This window comes from Ranitomeya imitator, chromosome 4, assembly GCF_032444005.1.
Source record: "Ranitomeya imitator isolate aRanImi1 chromosome 4, aRanImi1.pri, whole genome shotgun sequence".
NCBI classification, from domain to species: domain Eukaryota; kingdom Metazoa; phylum Chordata; class Amphibia; order Anura; family Dendrobatidae; genus Ranitomeya; species Ranitomeya imitator.
This window is the reverse complement of record NC_091285.1, coordinates 75401772-75418578: the sequence shown is the minus strand read 5'-3', so window position 1 is coordinate 75418578 and position 16807 is coordinate 75401772.

The following is a 16807-nucleotide window of genomic DNA, read 5'->3' as shown; positions in this document are numbered from 1 at the left end:
AAGTCAGGTTCCCCTTCCCGCATACTATACCACCTTACATGGGGACAAAGAGGAAGGTGGAGATGAAAGTGCAGCTTCCTTCATCAGGTGGGGGGGCATACTCGTTGGCGACGTCACTGGCACAGGACCCCTCATAGTACGCAAAAGTGTCTCTGGCTGTGGGAGGCGCCACTGTTGTGAATTCTGCTCTTGGGCTCCCTCCGGTGGTTTTAAGTGGAATGGCTGCTCCTTGGATTTAGCAGTCAGCAGCTGCTTCCACTGATTGTCTATTCTGCTCGGCTATTTAGCCTGGCTCTTTCCTTCAGCTGGTGCCACTTGTCAATGGTTCCTGGTTGGATTCACATCTCTTTGGATTTCCCTGTTATCCTGACCAGTTCAGTAAAGCTAAGTCCTTGCTTGCTCTTTTCTGTCCACAGGATGTGGACTTATCCGTTCTGTGCTTTCTATGTTTGTCCAGCTTGTCAGTATGAATTTATTCTGTGTAGCTGGAAGCTCTGGGAAGCAGATTTACCCTCCACACCTTTAGTCAGGTGTGGAGATTTTTGTAAACTCTGTGTGGATTTTTTGTAGTGTTTTATACTGACCGCACAGTATTCCATCCTGTCTTATCTATCTAGCTAGACTGGCCTCCTGTGCTCATCCTGGTTTCATTCTGTGTATGTCTTTTCCCTCTCCACTCACAGTCATTACTTGTGGGGGGCTATCTATCCTTTGGGGATTTTCTCTGAGGCAAGATAGTTTTCCTGTTTCTATCTTTAGGGGTAGTTAGTTCTCAGGCTGTGACGAGGTACCTAGGGAGTGTCAGGAGCATCCCACGGCTACTTCTAGTGTTGTGTTGAGCTTAGGGACTGCGGTCAGTACAGGTACCACTTCCTTCAGAGCTCGTCCCATGTTGCTCCTAAACCACCAGATCATAAGAGTACAAGTGGCCAAAAATGAATTAAATGCATCTCAAAAGAAGGAAAAAAATTTTAACCATTTTTTTTCTGTGCTCTGTTCTGTCTTTTTTTCCCTCTTGATCTCTGGGTGGTTCAGGATTTATGCTCTGGCATGGATGTTCAGGGTTTGTTTTCTCGTGTGGATCAACTTGCTGCAAGAATACAGAGTATCCAAGATTATGTTGTCCAGACTCCGGCTTTGGAGCCTAGAACTCCTACTCCTGATTTGTTTTTTGGGGACATATCCAAGTTTTTGAACTTTAAAAATAACTGCAAATAGTTTTTTGCTTTGAAACCCCGTTCTTCTGGTGATCCCATTCAGCAAGTTAAAATCCTCATATCCTTGCTGCGTGGTGACCCTCAGGACTGGGCATTCTCCCTTGAATCAGGGGATCTGGCATTGCTGAATGTAGACGCATTTTTTCAAGCGCTCGGATTATTGTATGACGAACCTAATTCTGTGGATCATGCAGAAAAAAACCTTGTTGGCCTTGTGTCAAGGTCAGGAAGCGGCAGAATTATACTGCTAGAAATTTAGGAAATGGTCTGAGCTCACTAAATGGAATGAGGATGCTCTGGCTGCTATTTTCAGAAACGGTCTTTCTGAAGCCCTTAAAGATGTTATGGTGGGCTTCCCTACACCTACAGGTTTGAGCGAATCTATGTCTCTAGCCATTCAGATTGATCGGCGTCTGCGCAAGCGCAAAGCTATGCACCATATAGCAGTGTCCTCTGAGCAGAGTCCTGAACCTATGCAATGTGATAGGATTTTGACTAGAACAGAACGGCAGGAATTCAGACGTCAGAATAGGCTGTGTTTTTACTGTGGTGATTCTGCTCATGTTATTTCTGATTGCCCTAAACGTACTAGGAGGGTTGCTAGGTCTGTTACCATTAGTACTGTACAGCCTAAATTTCTTTTATCTGTGACCCTGATTTGCTCATTGTCGTCCTTTTCTGTCATGGCATTTGTGGATTCAGGTGCTGCCCTGAACTTAATGGACTTAGAATTCGCCAGGCGCTGTGGTTTTTCCTTGCAGCCTTTGCAGAGCCCTATTCCTTTGAGGGGCATTGATGCTACACCATTGGCCAAGGATAAACCTCAGTACTGGATGCAGATGACCATGTACATGGCTCCTGCACATCAGGAAAATTGCCGTTTTCTGGTGTTGCATAACCTGCATGATGTTGTTGTACTGGGTTTTCCATGGTTACAGGAACATAATCCGGTGCTGGATTGGAAAACTATGTCTGTGACTAGTTGGGGTTGTCAAGGGGTACATAGTGACGTTCCTTTGATGTCAATTTTCTCTTCCCCCTCTTCTGAGGTCCCTGAGTTTTTGTCGGATTTCCAGGATGTATTTGATGAGCCCAAGTCCAGTTCCCTTCCTCCACATAGGGACTGTGATTGTACTATTAACTTGATTCCTGGTTGTAAGTTCCCTAAGGGCCGACTTTTCAATCTGTCTGTGCCAGAGCATGCCGCCATGTGGAGCTATGTTAAGGAATCTTTGGAGAAAGGGCATATTCAGCCGTCTTCGTCACCATTGGGAGCGGGTTTCTTTTTTGTTGCTAAGAAGGATGGCTCCTTGAGACCCTGTATAGATTATTGTCTTCTTAATAAGATCACGGTCAAATTCCAATACCCCTTGCCTTTGCTTTCTGATTTGTTTGCTCAGATTAAGGGGGCTAGTTGGTTTACTAAGATTAACCTCCGAGGGGCATATAATCTTGTTCGTATTAAACAGGGTGACGAATGGAAAACTGCATTTAATACGCCCGACGGCCATTTTGAATACCTTGTGATGCCATTCGGGCTCTCTAATGCTCCAACTGTGTTCCAATCCTTCATGCATGATATTTTCCGCAATTATCTTGATAAATTCATGGTTGTATATTTGGATGATATTTTGATTTTTTCCGATGATTGGGAGTCTCATGTGAAGCAGGTCAGGATGGTGTTCCAGATCCTTCGTGATAATGCTTTATTTGTGAAGGGGTCTAAGTGCCTATTCGGAGTTCAGAAGGTCTCTTTTTTGGGTTTTATTTTTTCTCCCTCGTCTATGGAAATGGATCCTGTTAAGGTCCAAGCTATTCATGACTGGATTCAACCCACATCTGTGAACAACCTTCAAAAATTTTTGGGCTTTGCTAATTTCTATCGCCGTTTTATTGCCAACTTTTCCAGTGTGGTTAAGCCCCTTACTGATTTGACGAAGAAAGGTGCTGATGTGACAAATTGGTCCTCTGCGGCTGTTGAGGCCTTTCGGGAGCTTAAACGCCGATTTACTTCTGCCCCTGTGTTGCGCCAGCCAGATGTTTCTCTTCCTTTTCAGGTTGAGGTTGACGCTTCTGAGATTGGGGCAGGGGCCATTTTGTCTCAGAGGGATTCTGATGGTTCTTTGATGAAACCGTGTGCTTTTTTTTCCAGAAAGTTTTCGCCTGCGGAACACAATTATGATGTCGGCAATCAGGAGTTGTTGGCTATGAAGTGGGCGTTTGAGGAGTGGTGACATTGGCTTGAGGGAGCTAAGCACCGCGTTGTGGTCTTGACTGATCATAAAAATCTGATTTACCTCGAGTCGGCCAAGCGGCTGAATCCTAGACAGGCTCGATGGTCCCTGTTTTTCTCCCGTTTTGATTTTGTGGTCTCGTATCTTCCAGGATCTAAGAATGTTAAGGCTGATGCCCTCTCTAGGAGTTTTTCGCCTGATTCTCCTGGAGACCTTGAGCCGGTTGGCATTCTTAAGGAAGGGGTGATTCTTTCTGCCATCTCCCCTGATTTGCGGCGGGTGCTTCGGGAATTTCAGGCTGATAGGCCTGAACGCTGTCCAGTGGGGAAGCTGTTTGTTCCTGATGGATGGACAAGTAAGGTAATTTCTGAGGTTCATTGTTCAGTGTTGGCTGGTTATCCTGGGATTTTAGGTACCAGAGATTTGGTTGCTAGGTCCTGTTGGTGGCCTTCCTTGTCATGCGATGTGCGTGCTTTTGTGCAGTCCTGTGGGACTTGCGCCCAGGCCAAGCCTTGCTGTTCCTGCGCTAGTGGGTTGCTTTTGCCTTTGCCGGTCCCTGAGAGGCCCTGGATGCATATTTCCATGGATTTTATTTCGGATCTTCCTGTTTCCCAGAAGATGTCTGTTATCTGGGTTGTTTGTGACCGGTTCTCTAAAATGGTCCATCTGGTACCTTTGCCTAAGTTGCCTTCCTCCTCAGATTTGGTTCCATTGTTTTTTCAGCATGTGGTTCGTTTGCATGGCATTCCGGAAAATATTGTGTCTGACAGAGGTTCTCAGTTTGTCTCTAGGTTTTGGCGGGCCTTTTGTACTAGAATGGGCATTGATTTGTCTTTTTCTTCGCCGTTTCATCCTCAGACTAATGGCCAAACTGAGCGAACTAATCAGACATTGGAGACCTATTTGAGATGCTTTGTGTCTGCTGATCAGGATGATTGGGTGTCTTTTTTGCCATTGGCCGAGTTTGCCCTTAATAATCGGGCTAGTTCGGCTACTTTGGTTTCACCTTTCTTTTGTAATTTTGGTTTTCATCCTCGTTTTTCTTCTGGGCAGGTTGAGCCTTCTGATTGTCCTGGTGTGGATTCTGTGGTGGACAGGCTGCAGCAGATTTGGACTCATGTGGTGGACAATTTGACGTTGTCTCAGGAAAGGTCTCAACGTTTTGCTAACCGCCGTCGGTGTGTTGGTCCCCGGCTTCGTGTGGGGGATTTGGTTTGGTTGTCTTCTCGTCATGTTCCTATGAAGGTTTCTTCCCCTAAGTTTAAGCCTCAGTTTATTGGTCCTTATAAGATTTCTGAAATTATCAATCCGGTGTCTTTTCGTTTGGCTCTTCCAGCCTCTTTTGCCATTCATAATATTTTCCATAGATCTTTGTTGCGGAGATATGTGGTGCCCGTTGTTCCCTCAGTTGATCCTCCTGCCCCGGTGTTGGTTGAGGGAGAGTTGGAATATGAGGTTGAGAAAATTTTGGATTCTCATTTTTCGAGGCGGAGGCTTCAGTATCTTGTCAAGTGAAAGGGTTATGGCCAGGAGGATAATTCTTGGGTTGTTGCCTCCGATGTCCGTGCCACCGATTTGGTTCGTGCTTTTCACTTGGCTCGTCCTGATCGGCCTGGGGGCTCTGGTGAGGGTTCAGTGACCCCTCCTCAAGGGGGGGTACTGTTGTGAATTCCGCTCTTGGGCTCCCTCCGGTGGTTTTAAGTGGAATGGCTGCTCCTTGGATTTAGCAGTCAGCAGCTGCTTCCACTGATTGTCTATTCTGCTCGGCTATTTAGCCTGGCTCTTTCCTTCAGCTGGTGCCACTTGTCAATGGTTCCTGGTTGGATTCACATCTCTTTGGATTTCCCTGTTATCCTGACCAGTTCAGTAAAGCTAAGTCCTTGCTTGCTCTTTTCTGTCCACAGGTTGTGGACTTATCCGTTCTGTGCTTTCTATGTTTGTCCAGGTTGTCAGTATGAATTAATTCTGTGTAGCTGGAAGCTCTGGGAAGCAGATTTACCCTCCACGCCTTTAGTCAGGTGTGGAGATTTTTGTAAACTCTGTGTGGATTTTTTGTAGTGTTTTATACTGACCGCACAGTATTCCATCCTATCCTATCTATCTAGCTAGACTGGCCTCCTGTGCTCATCCTGGTTTCATTCTGTGTATGTCTTTTCCCTCTCCACTCACAGTCATTACTTGTGGGGGGCTATCTATCCTTTGGGGATTTTCTCTGAGGCAAGATAGTTTTCCTGTTTCTATCTTTAGGGGTAGTTAGTTCTCAGGCTGTGACGAGGTGCCTAGGGAGTGTCAGGAGCATCCCACGGCTACTTCTAGTGTTGTGTTGAGCTTAGGGACTGCGGTCAGTACAGGTACCACTTCCTTCAGAGCTCGTCCCATGTTGCACCTAAACCACCAGATCATAACACGCCACCCACCGTCAAACACACCGCCGTACTATGAGGGGCCCTGTGCCAGAGCCAAGTACCAAGTAGTGAGCTCCCCCTGTTTGCTCAGGATCACAGCACTTGCAAAGTTGAAATACTTACCTCTCCCTGCTCCACCGCCATGACGTATTCCGCGTTTCCTGGGCCCAGGAAAATCTTGAGCCAGCCCTTCCCCCCCAACAACTTTAGCCAAATGACCCCCTTTTTTCAATGCCTAACTATTATTATAAGGTAAATTAAGATTGACAAGCTTAAGAAATAAGAATTGATGTTTTGGTATTAAAATGGGCACTGTAGGTGTTTTCCTGTCCTCCACTCACTGCCGAATTTGATTCCCCATTGACTTACATTGGGTTTCGGGTTTCGGTCAGCCCCCGACTTTTCGAAATAATTGGGCGATTTCACCTGACCCGACTTTTGGCAAAGTCGGGTTTTGCGAAACCCGACTCGATCCTAAAAAAGTAAAAGTCGCTCAACTCTAGTGACCGCCTGTTCATGAATTGTTACTGTTTGCTTATGAATTTTGACCTCCTGCTTATGAATTGCAACCTCCTGCTCATGAATTGTGACCTCCTGCTTAAGCATTGTTACCGCCTGCTCTTGACTTGTGACCGTCTGCTCTGGAATTGTGAATATCTACTCTGGAATTGTGACTGCCTGTTCATGAATTGTGACTGCCTCTTCATGCATTGTGACCACCTGTTCATGAATTGCTACTGCAATGCTACTCGGGTGGTCTCCGAGTATTTGTAACTGCTTGGAGATTTAGTGTTCATTGCCTCAGCTGCATGATTTACAGCTGATAGACAGCTTGAATACATGTGGGGATTCCTGTTATGACCTGGTGGTTAAGAGGCCACACTGATATGACCTGGTGGCTAAAACGCAACATGGAGCGAGCTCTGAGAAGGTGGTATCTCTACTGACCGCAGTCCCTAATCCTAACAACAACACTAGAAATAGCCGCGGGATGTTCCTGACTCTCCCTAGACACCTCTTCACAGCCTAAGAAATAACTACCCCTAAAGAAGGAAATAGAAAGCTATCTTGCCTCAGAGAAAACCCCCAAAAGGAAAGATAGCCCCCATAAATATTGACTGTGAATGGAGAGGAAAATGACGAACACAGAAATGAAATCAGAATTCAGCAAAGGAGGCCAATACTAAACTAGATAGACAGAGAGAAAAGGATACTGTGCGGTCAGTATAAAAACTACAAAATCCACGCAGAGTTTACAAAAATGAACTCCACACCGACTCACGGTGTGGAGGGACAAATCTGCTTTCCCAGAGCTTCCAGCTAGCCTGAATAAGACATAGTGACAAGCTGGACAAAAAGAGACATATTTGCAAAGCAATAGAGTCCAAACAAATGGACAAACAAAAACTAGCAAAAACTTATCTTTTGCAGACAAGGACTGGCCATATGAGAATTCCAAGGAGAGAACCAAATCCAACCAAGAACATTGACAGCAGGCATGGACTAAAGCCCAGAGCAGGTTTAAATAACAAACCCAGGCAAGGCGATTAGTGAAGGCAGCGGCTACAGCTACCTAAAGGAGCAGCAGTTCCACTCGAAACCACCAGAGGGAGCCCAAGGGCAGAACTCACAAAAATACCATTAGCAACCACAGGAGGGAGCTCCAGAACGGAATTCACAACAGATTCCCTAGCAACCAGGCAATCCCCACATGTACTCAGGCTGGCTAGCAGCCGTAAATCATGCAGCTGCATCAGCAAAAACTATCTCCGAAAAAAAAACCTCCGAGCACTTACAAATACTCGGAGACCACCTGAGCATGTTCGGGAAAACCCGAGCAACGAGTACACTCGCTCATCGCTAATAAGCATATGTAATTTGTACATACGTATTTTGTATATGATTGATATGATTGTGAGCGAATAATATATTAGTATGTGCATATTTTTTTACCTTGTGCCTAATTTATTTATTTTACTCACTTAAAGAGCATCATTAATTCCACAGATCTTTAGAGACATTATTGGAACTATCATCATTGGGGCTCACAATTTAAATTAGCTAGCAGTATGTTTTTTGAGTGCAAGAAACCAGAGAAAATATATGCAAACACAGGGAGAAGATACATCCTCCAGATGCAGAGAATGCCCCTTTATGACCGTCGCCTTCCTTGGTATAAACAGATCCTCAGAGAAATATTTGTATTGTCCTCTTATATACTTATACATGGTTATTAGATCGCCCCTCAGTCGTCTTTTTTCTAGACTAAATAATTCTAATGCCCTTTATTAATTTTTTTGCCCTCCTTTGTACTCGCTCTAGTTCCATTATATCCTTCCTGAGCGCCTAAAACTGTACACAGTACGCCATGAGCAGTCTAACCAGTACTTTGTACAGAGGCAGTATAATGCTCTCATCATGTGTATCCAGGCCTTTTTTAATGCTTCCCATGATCCTGTTTGCCCTGGCAGCCGCTGCCTGGCACTGGCTGCTCCAGGTAAGTTTATCATTAACTTGAATCCCCAAGTCTTTCTCTATATCTGATTAACCCAGTGGTTTCTCGTTCAGTGTGTAATGGTGATATTGAGTCCTTCTTCTCATTGATATAACCTTACATTTATCATTGTTAAACCGCATTTGCCATTTTTCGGCCCAAGTTTCCAACTTATCTAGATCCATCTCTAGCAGAATACTATCTTAGTTTTTACATAGTTTTACTTAGTTTTTGTGTCATCTGCAAATATTAATATTTTACTGTGTAAACTTTCTACCAGATTGTTAATAAATATGTTGAAGAGAATAGGTCCCAACACCGACACCTGTGGTACTCCACTGGTCACAGCGAACCCAGTTAGAGAATATACCATTTATAAGCACCCTCAGCTTTCTATCACTAAGTCAGTTACTTACCCATTTATAAACATTTTCCCCCAGACCCAGTATTTTCATGTTGTATACCAACCTCTTGTGTGGCACAGTATCAAACGCTTTGGAAAATTGAGATATACCACGTCCAATCATAAAAACTGATTAAATTGGGTTGACAGGAGCAATTTCCCATAAAACCATGCTGATATGGAGTTAAACAGTTATTCTCATTGAGATAATCCAGAATAACATCCCTCAGAAACCCTTCAAATATTTTACCAACAATAGAGGTTAGACTTACTGGCCTATAATTTCCAGGTTCACTTTTAGAGCCCTTTTTGAATATTGGTACCACATTTGCTATGCGCCAGTCCTGTGGAACAGACCCAGTCGCTATAGAGTCCCTAAAAATAAGAAATAAAGGTTTATCTATTACATTACTTAGTTCTCTTAGTACTCGTGGGTGTATGCTATCCAGACAGGGAAATTTATCTATTTTAATCTTATTTAGCCAGTTTCACACATCTTCTTTGGTTAGATTGGTGACCCTTAATATAGGGTTTTCATTGTTTCTTGGGATTTCACCTAGCATTTCATATTCCACCGTGAATACTGTGGAAATTATTATTATTTATTTATATAGCACCATTGATTCCATGGTGCTGTACATGAGAAGGGGTTACATACAAGTTACAAATATCACATACAGTAAACAAACTAACAATGACGGACTGATACAGAGGGGCGAGGACCTTGCCCTTGCGGGCTTACATTCTACAAGATGAAGGTGTTTAATATGTTAGCTTTTTCCTCGTCATCTACAACCATTCTTTCCTCACAATTTTTAAGGGGCCTACATTTACACTTTTGATTCTTTTACAATTGATAAAGTTGAAGAACAGTTTGGGATTATTTTTACTGTCCTTAGCAATGTGCTTCTCTGTTCCCTTTTTAGCAGCTTTAATTAGTTTTTTAGATAAATTATTTTTCGCCCTATAGTTTTTTAGAGCTTCAACGGTGCCATCCTGCTTTAATAGTTTAAATGCTTTCTTTTTACTGTTAATTAGCTGTCTTACTTCTCTGTTTAGCCACATTGTGTTTTTCTTATTTCTAGTCCTTTTATTCCCATAAGGTATAAACCGCTTAAAGTGCCTATTTAGGATGTTCTTAAAGCACTACCAAGGACCGCCTGACGTTGGCGGAACTTGGATACCCAGAAGGAGGCACCTATGCCAAAGGCTCTGCCCGGAACCAGCTGACGGTACTGGAACCAGGATGGGGAGCAGAAGGTACAAGAGCAAAAGACACTGCCGAGAACCAGCTGACGGTACTGGAACCCGGATGGGTAGCCGAAGGTCCAAGAGCCAATGGAACTACCGAGGACCAGCTGACGTTACTGGAACCCGGTTACTAAGCAGGAGGTACCCGTGCCTGAAAACACTACCAAGGACCACCTGACGTTGGTGGAACTTGGATACCCAGAAGGCGGCACCTAAGCCAGAGACTCTGCCCGGAACCAGCTGACGGTACTGGAACCAGGATGGGGAGCAGAAGGTACAAGAGCAAAAGACACTGCCGAGAACCAGCTGACGGTGCTGCAACCAGGTGGTGGACCTGAAGGCCCACAGGAGAGGAGAGAACAGCTAGGCCGCGAGGCAGCCGCAGTTACCGAACCCCAACAGTCCTACAGGGGGAGCTGGGCCTACTGGCACTACAGAACCAGCCTTGACTACCAGTTCACGCAGCCCACATAGGAAGCTCCTAAACTGGAGGCACCCTGGAGTTGGCTAACCCGACAGCACCACGACGGGGCAAGCATAGGCGTCTCAGTGAGCTTGACACAACCCGGAAACAGCTGACGGTGCTGAAACCAGGCTTGGCACGAGGGAGTACCTGTGACAAGAACACTGCTGAGAACCAGCTGGCGGTGCTGGAACCCAGATGCGTTGCCCCAGTGTGCAAGAGCCAATGGCACCGAGGACCAGCTGGCGGTGCTGGAACCCGGTTACTAAGCTGTAGGTGCCCACGCTTAAAAGCACTACCAAGGACCGCCTGACGTTGGCGGAACTCGGATACCCAGGAGGAGGCACCTAAGCCAAAGGCTCGGCCTGGAACCAGCTGACGGTGCTGGAACCAGGTGGTGGACCCGAAGGTCCACAGGAGAGGAGAGAACAGCTAGGCCGCGAGGCAGCCGCAGTTACTGAACCCCAACAGTCCTACAGGGGGAGCTGGGCCTACTGGCACTACAGAACCAGCCTTGACTACCAGTTCACGCAGCCCACATAGGAAGCTCCTAAACTGGAGGCACCCTGGAGTTGGCTAACCCGACAGCACCACGACGGGGCAAGCATAGGCGTCTCAGTGAGCTTGACACAACCCGGAAACAGCTGACGGTGCTGAAACCAGGCTTGGCACGAGGGAGTACCTGTGTCAAAAACACTGCCGAGAACCAGCTGGCGTTGCTGGAACCCAGATGCGTTGCCCCAGTGTGCAAGAGCTAATGGCACGACCGAGGACCAGCTGGCGGTGCTGGAACCCGGTTACTAAGCTGTAGGTGCCCGCGCTTAAAAGCACTACCAAGGACCGCCTGACGTTGGCGGAACTCGGATACCCAGGAGGAGGCACCTAAGCCAAAGGCTCGGCCCGGAACCAGCTGACGGTGCTGGAACCAGGTGGTGGACCCGAAGGTCCACAGGAGAGGAGAGAACAGCTAGGCCGCGAGGCAGCCGCAGTTACCGAACCCCAACAGTCCTACAGGGGGAGCTGGGCCTACTGGCACTACAGAACCAGCCTTGACTACCAGTTCACGCAGGCCACATAGGAAGCTCCTAAACTGGAGGCACCCTGGAGTTGGCTAACCCGACAGCGCCACGACGGGGCAAGCATAGGCGTCTCAGTGAGCTTGACACAACCCGGAAACAGCTGACGGTGCTGAAACCAGGCTTGGCACGAGGGAGTACCTGTGACAAGAACACTGCCGAGAACCAGCTGGCGGTGCTGGAACCCAGATGCGTTGCCCCAGTGTGCAACAGCCAATGGCACCGAGGACCAGCTGGCGGTGCTGGAACCCGGTTACTAAGCTGTAGGTGCCCGCGCTTAAAAGCACTACCAAGGACTGCCTGACGTTGGCGGAACTCGGATACCCAGGAGGAGGCACCTAAGCCAAAGGCTCGGCCCGGAACCAGCTGACGGTGCTGGAACCAGGTGGTGGACCCGAAGGTCCACAGGAGAGGAGAGAACAGCTAGGCCGCGAGGCAGCCGCAGTTACCAAACCCCAACAGTCCTACAGGGGGAGCTGGGCCTACTGGCACTACAGAACCAGCCTTGACTACCAGTTCACGCAGCCCACATAGGAAGCTCCTAAACTGGAGGCACCCTGGAGTTGGCTAACCCGACAGCACCACGACGGGGCAAGCATAGGCGTCTCAGTGAGCTTGACACAACCCGGAAACAGCTGACGGTGCTGAAACCAGGCTTGGCACAAGGGAGTACCTGTGACAAGAACACTGCCGAGAACCAGCTGGCGGTGCTGGAACCCAGATGCGTTGCCCCAGTGTGCAAGAGCCAATGGCACCGAGGACCAGCTGGCGGTGCTGGAACCCGGTTACTAAGCTGTAGGTGCCCGCGCTTTAAAGCACTACCAAGGACCGCCTGACGTTGGCGGAACTCGGATACCCAGGAGGAGGCACCTAAGCCAAAGGCTCGGCCCGGAACCAGCTGACGGTGCTGGAACCAGGTGGTGGACCCGAAGGCCCACAGGAGAGGAGAGAACAGCTAGGCCGCGAGGCAGCCGCAGTTACCGAACCCCAACAGTCCTACAGGGGGAGCTGGGCCTACTGGCACTACAGAACCAGCCTTGACTACCAGTTCACGCAGCCCACATAGGAAGCTCCTAAACTGGAGGCACCCTGGAGTTGGCTAACCCGACCGCACCACGACGGGGCAAGCATAGGCGTCTCAGCGAGTTTGACACAAACCGGAAACAGCTGACGGTGCTGAAACCAGGTTTGGCACGAGGGAGTACCTGTGACAAAAACACTGCTGAGAACCAGCTGGCAGTGCTGGAACCCGGATGCTTTGCCTATCAAACATTGTCTTCCTACAGCCTCAACTAGCGGTGTTGGAGCAAAGGGTAAGCAGGGGGAACAGAGTGTACGTCGAAGCCTGCACTGGAGTCAGCTTTGTGTCTGCGTTGCGTTTGCAGGACACTTTGCCGGCTACACAGTGGGGGAACAGCAGGCGGTGCTGAACCCCACTAACACATTGGCTGGTGTTTTTCTCTGTGCAGCTAGCACTTCCAGGCTAAAACTGGCGGTGTTATGAGCCCAGGGTCAGCAGGAGGAGAAGAGGAGCAGAGTGTAGGCCGAAGCCTGCACTGGTAGCAGCTTTTGTTCTGTTGTGCCTGCGTGGCGTTTGCAGGTCACGTTGCCGGCTACACAGCTGGGGAACAGCTGGCGGTGCTGAACCCCACTAACACATTGGCTGGTGTTTTTCTCTGTGCAGCTAGCACGTCCGGGCACAAACTGGCGGTGTTAGAGCCCAGGGTCAGCAGGAGGAGGAGAGGAGCAGAGTGTAGGTCGAAGCCTAGTTGAACCAATTTCAAAGGTAACCTTTAACCCCCCTCAGGTGTTGCAAGGTACAAGAGCCACACCTTGTGCAGCATTAATGCTGCACAAGTAAAAGGTTGCTCTATTAATTTTGCTCCTTGCACACGCTGAATAAAACACGTACACTATTTAGCCCATTATACTGTCAAACAGTAGTGGAGGCGTGACTTATCTTTTTAAGGAGATGCAGCACAGGTGTCAAAATTTACACCTAGGTGCTGGGCGAAGATTCCTGAGCATAGTTATTTGCTGTACAGGACTCTGCGCTCTTGTTATCCCTTGGCCATGCGCTGTGAGCGATGCCTGTCTTCTCACCTCATTTCATGTTGGCCGGTACGGTTAGCGATGGCCATGAAACCCAGACCCGCAGTGTCTTTTAATAAAGTCACACTGCAGAGCTGGGATTCGTGACCTTGCGCAGTAAATTTTGTCGCCTGTCCCTCATGTCCTTACACCTGCATCAGACTGGGTGGCCTCATCTGATCCCTTCTCGCATGCCGCGGCCATGAGGCCGCACATTCTGAAGAAGGCGGAAGGAGATGAGTAAAGACAGGCGAAGATATCCACTGCTCGTGCCCATCAATCACACCCTCGCAGTCAAAATAAGCAAGACAAAGAGGAGCGTGGTTTCAGGCAGGGCGGACGCACAGCCGCAGTCAGCCAACCAAAGATGTCAGAAGACGGGCAGCGCTAACAAGGGGGGTGCTGCGTGTCATTAAAAAGGAAAGTCACACCTCAGGGACATTGTAATGGTCTGTAATGAGACACATTTTTTCCGTGTTTAATTAAACGTGGGCAAGTAGACAAAGTCAGCCACCTTGTACAAATGCAGCAGTACTGCTGTACAAGGTGGCTGTTATACATAGAAACACCTTGGGGTGGGTGGCAGGGTCCCTTTAATTTCAGTTCATGTGCCTGCGTGGCGTTTGCAGGTCACGTTGCCGGCTACACAGCTGGGGAACAGCTGGCGGTGCTGAACCCCACTAACACATTGGCTGGTGTTTTTCTCTGTGCAGCTAGCACGTCCGGGCAAAAACTGGCGGTGTTAGAGCCCAGCGTCAGCAGGAGGAGGAGAGGAGCAGAGTGTAGGCCGAAGCCTGCACTGGTGGCAGCTTTTGTTCTGTTGTGCCTGCGTGGCGTTTGCAGGTCACGTTGCCGGCTACACAGCTGGGGAACAGCTGGCGGTGCTGAACCCCACTAACACATTGGCTGGTGTTTTTCTCTGTGCAGCTAGCACGTCCGGGCAAAAACTGGCGGTGTTAGAGCCCAGCGTCAGCAGGAGGAGGAGAGGAGCAGAGTGTAGGCCGAAGCCTAGTTGAACCAATTTCAAAGGTAACCTTTAACCCCCCTCAGGTGTTGCAAGGTACAAGAGCCACACCTTGTGCAGCATTAATGCTGCACATGTAAAAGGTTGCTCTATTAATTTTGCTCCTTGCACACGCTGAATAAAACACGTACACTATTTAGCCCATGCTACTGTAAAACAGTAGTGGAGGCGTGACTTGTCTTTTTAAAGAAAAGCAGCACAGGTGTCGAAAATAACACCTTGGTGCATGTTCGCAGCTTCCTGAGCGTTGTTATTTGCTGTACAGGAGTCTGCGCTCTTGTTATCCCTTGGCCATGCGCTGTGAGCGCTTCCTGTCTTCTGACCTCATTTCATGTTGGCCGATGCGGTTAGCGGTGGACATGAATCCCAGACCCACAGTGTGTTTGGAAAAAATCACACTGCGTGGCTGGGATTCGTGCCCTTGTGCAGTTAATATGTTTGCCGCTCACACATGTCCTTACACCTACTTCAGACTGGGCGGCCTCATCTGATCCCTTATCGCATGCCGCGGCCATGAGGCCGCACAGTATGAAGAAGGCGGAAGGAGATGAGTTAAGACAGGCGAACATATGCACTGCACATGTCCATCAATAACACCCTCGCTGCCAAAATATATGAGACAACGAGGGGCGTTGTGTTGGGCAGGGCGGACGCACAGGCACAGGCAGCCAACCAATGATGTCAGAAGACGGGCAGCGCTACCAAGGGTGGTGCTGCGTATCATTAGAAAGGAAAGTCACACCTCAGGGACAGTTGAATGATCTCAATGAGACACATTTTGTACGTGTTGAGTTCCACGTGGGCAAGGAGAAAAAGTCAGCCACCTTGTACAAATGCAGCAGTACTGCAGTACAAGGTGGCTGTTATACATAGAAACACCTGGGGGTGGGGGGCAGGCTTCCTTCAATTTCAGTTCATGTGCCTGCGTGGCATTTGCAGGACACGTTGCCGGCTACACAGCAGGGGAACAGCTGGCGGTGCTGAACCCCACTAACACATTGGCTGTTGTTTTTCTCTGTGAAGCTCGCATTTCCGGGCAAAAACTAGCGGTGTTAGAGCCCAGGGTCAGCAGGAGGAGGAGAGGAGCAAAGTGTAGGCCGAAGCCTGCACTGGTGGCAGCTTTTGGTCGGCTGTGCCAGCGTGGCTTGTGCTGGACACGATGCAGGCTACACAGCAGGGAAACAGCTGGCGGTGCTGAACCCCACTAACACATTGTCTGGTGTTTTTCTCTGTGCAGCTAGCACGTCCGGGCAAAAACTGGCGGTGTTAGAGCCCAGGGTCAGCAGGAGGAGGAGAGGAGCAGAGTGTAGGCCGAAGCCTGCACTGGTGGCAGCTTTTGTTCTGTTGTGCCTGCGTGGCGTTTGCAGGTCACGTTGCCGGCTACACAGCTGGGGAACAGCTGGCGGTGCTGAACCCCACTAACACATTGGCTGGTGTTTTTCTCTGTGCAGCTAGCACGTCCGGGCACAAACTGGTGGTGTTAGAGCCCAGGGTCAGCAGGAGGAGGAGAGGAGCAGAGTGTAGGCCGAAGCCTAGTTGAACCAATTTCAAAGGTAACCTGTAACCCCCCCTCAGGTGTTGCAAGGTACAAGAGCCACACCTTGTGCAGCATTAATGCTGCACAAGTAAAAGGTTGCTCTATTAATTTTGCTCCTTGCACACGCTGAATAAAACACGTACACTATTTAGCCCATTATACTGTCAAACAGTAGTGGAGGCGTGACTTGTCTTTTTAAGGAGATGCAGCACAGGTGTCAAAATTTACACCTAGGTGCTGGGCGAAGATTCAATGCATAGTTATTTGCTGTACAGGAGTCTGCGCTCTTGTTATCCCTTGGCCATGCGCTGTGAGCCATGCCTGTCTTCTCACCTCATTTCATGTTGGCCGGTGCGGTTAGCGATGGCCATGAAACCCAGACCCGCAGTGTCTTTTAATAAAGTCACACTGCAGAGCTGGGATTCGTGACCTTGCGCAGTAATTTTTGTCGCCTGTCCCTCATGTCCTTACACCTGCATCAGACTGGGCGGCCTCATCTGATCCCTTCTCGCATGCCGCGGCCATGAGGCCGCACATTCTGAAGAAGGCGGAAGGAGATGAGTAAAGACAGGCGAAGATATCCACTGCTCGTGCCCATCAATCACACCCTCG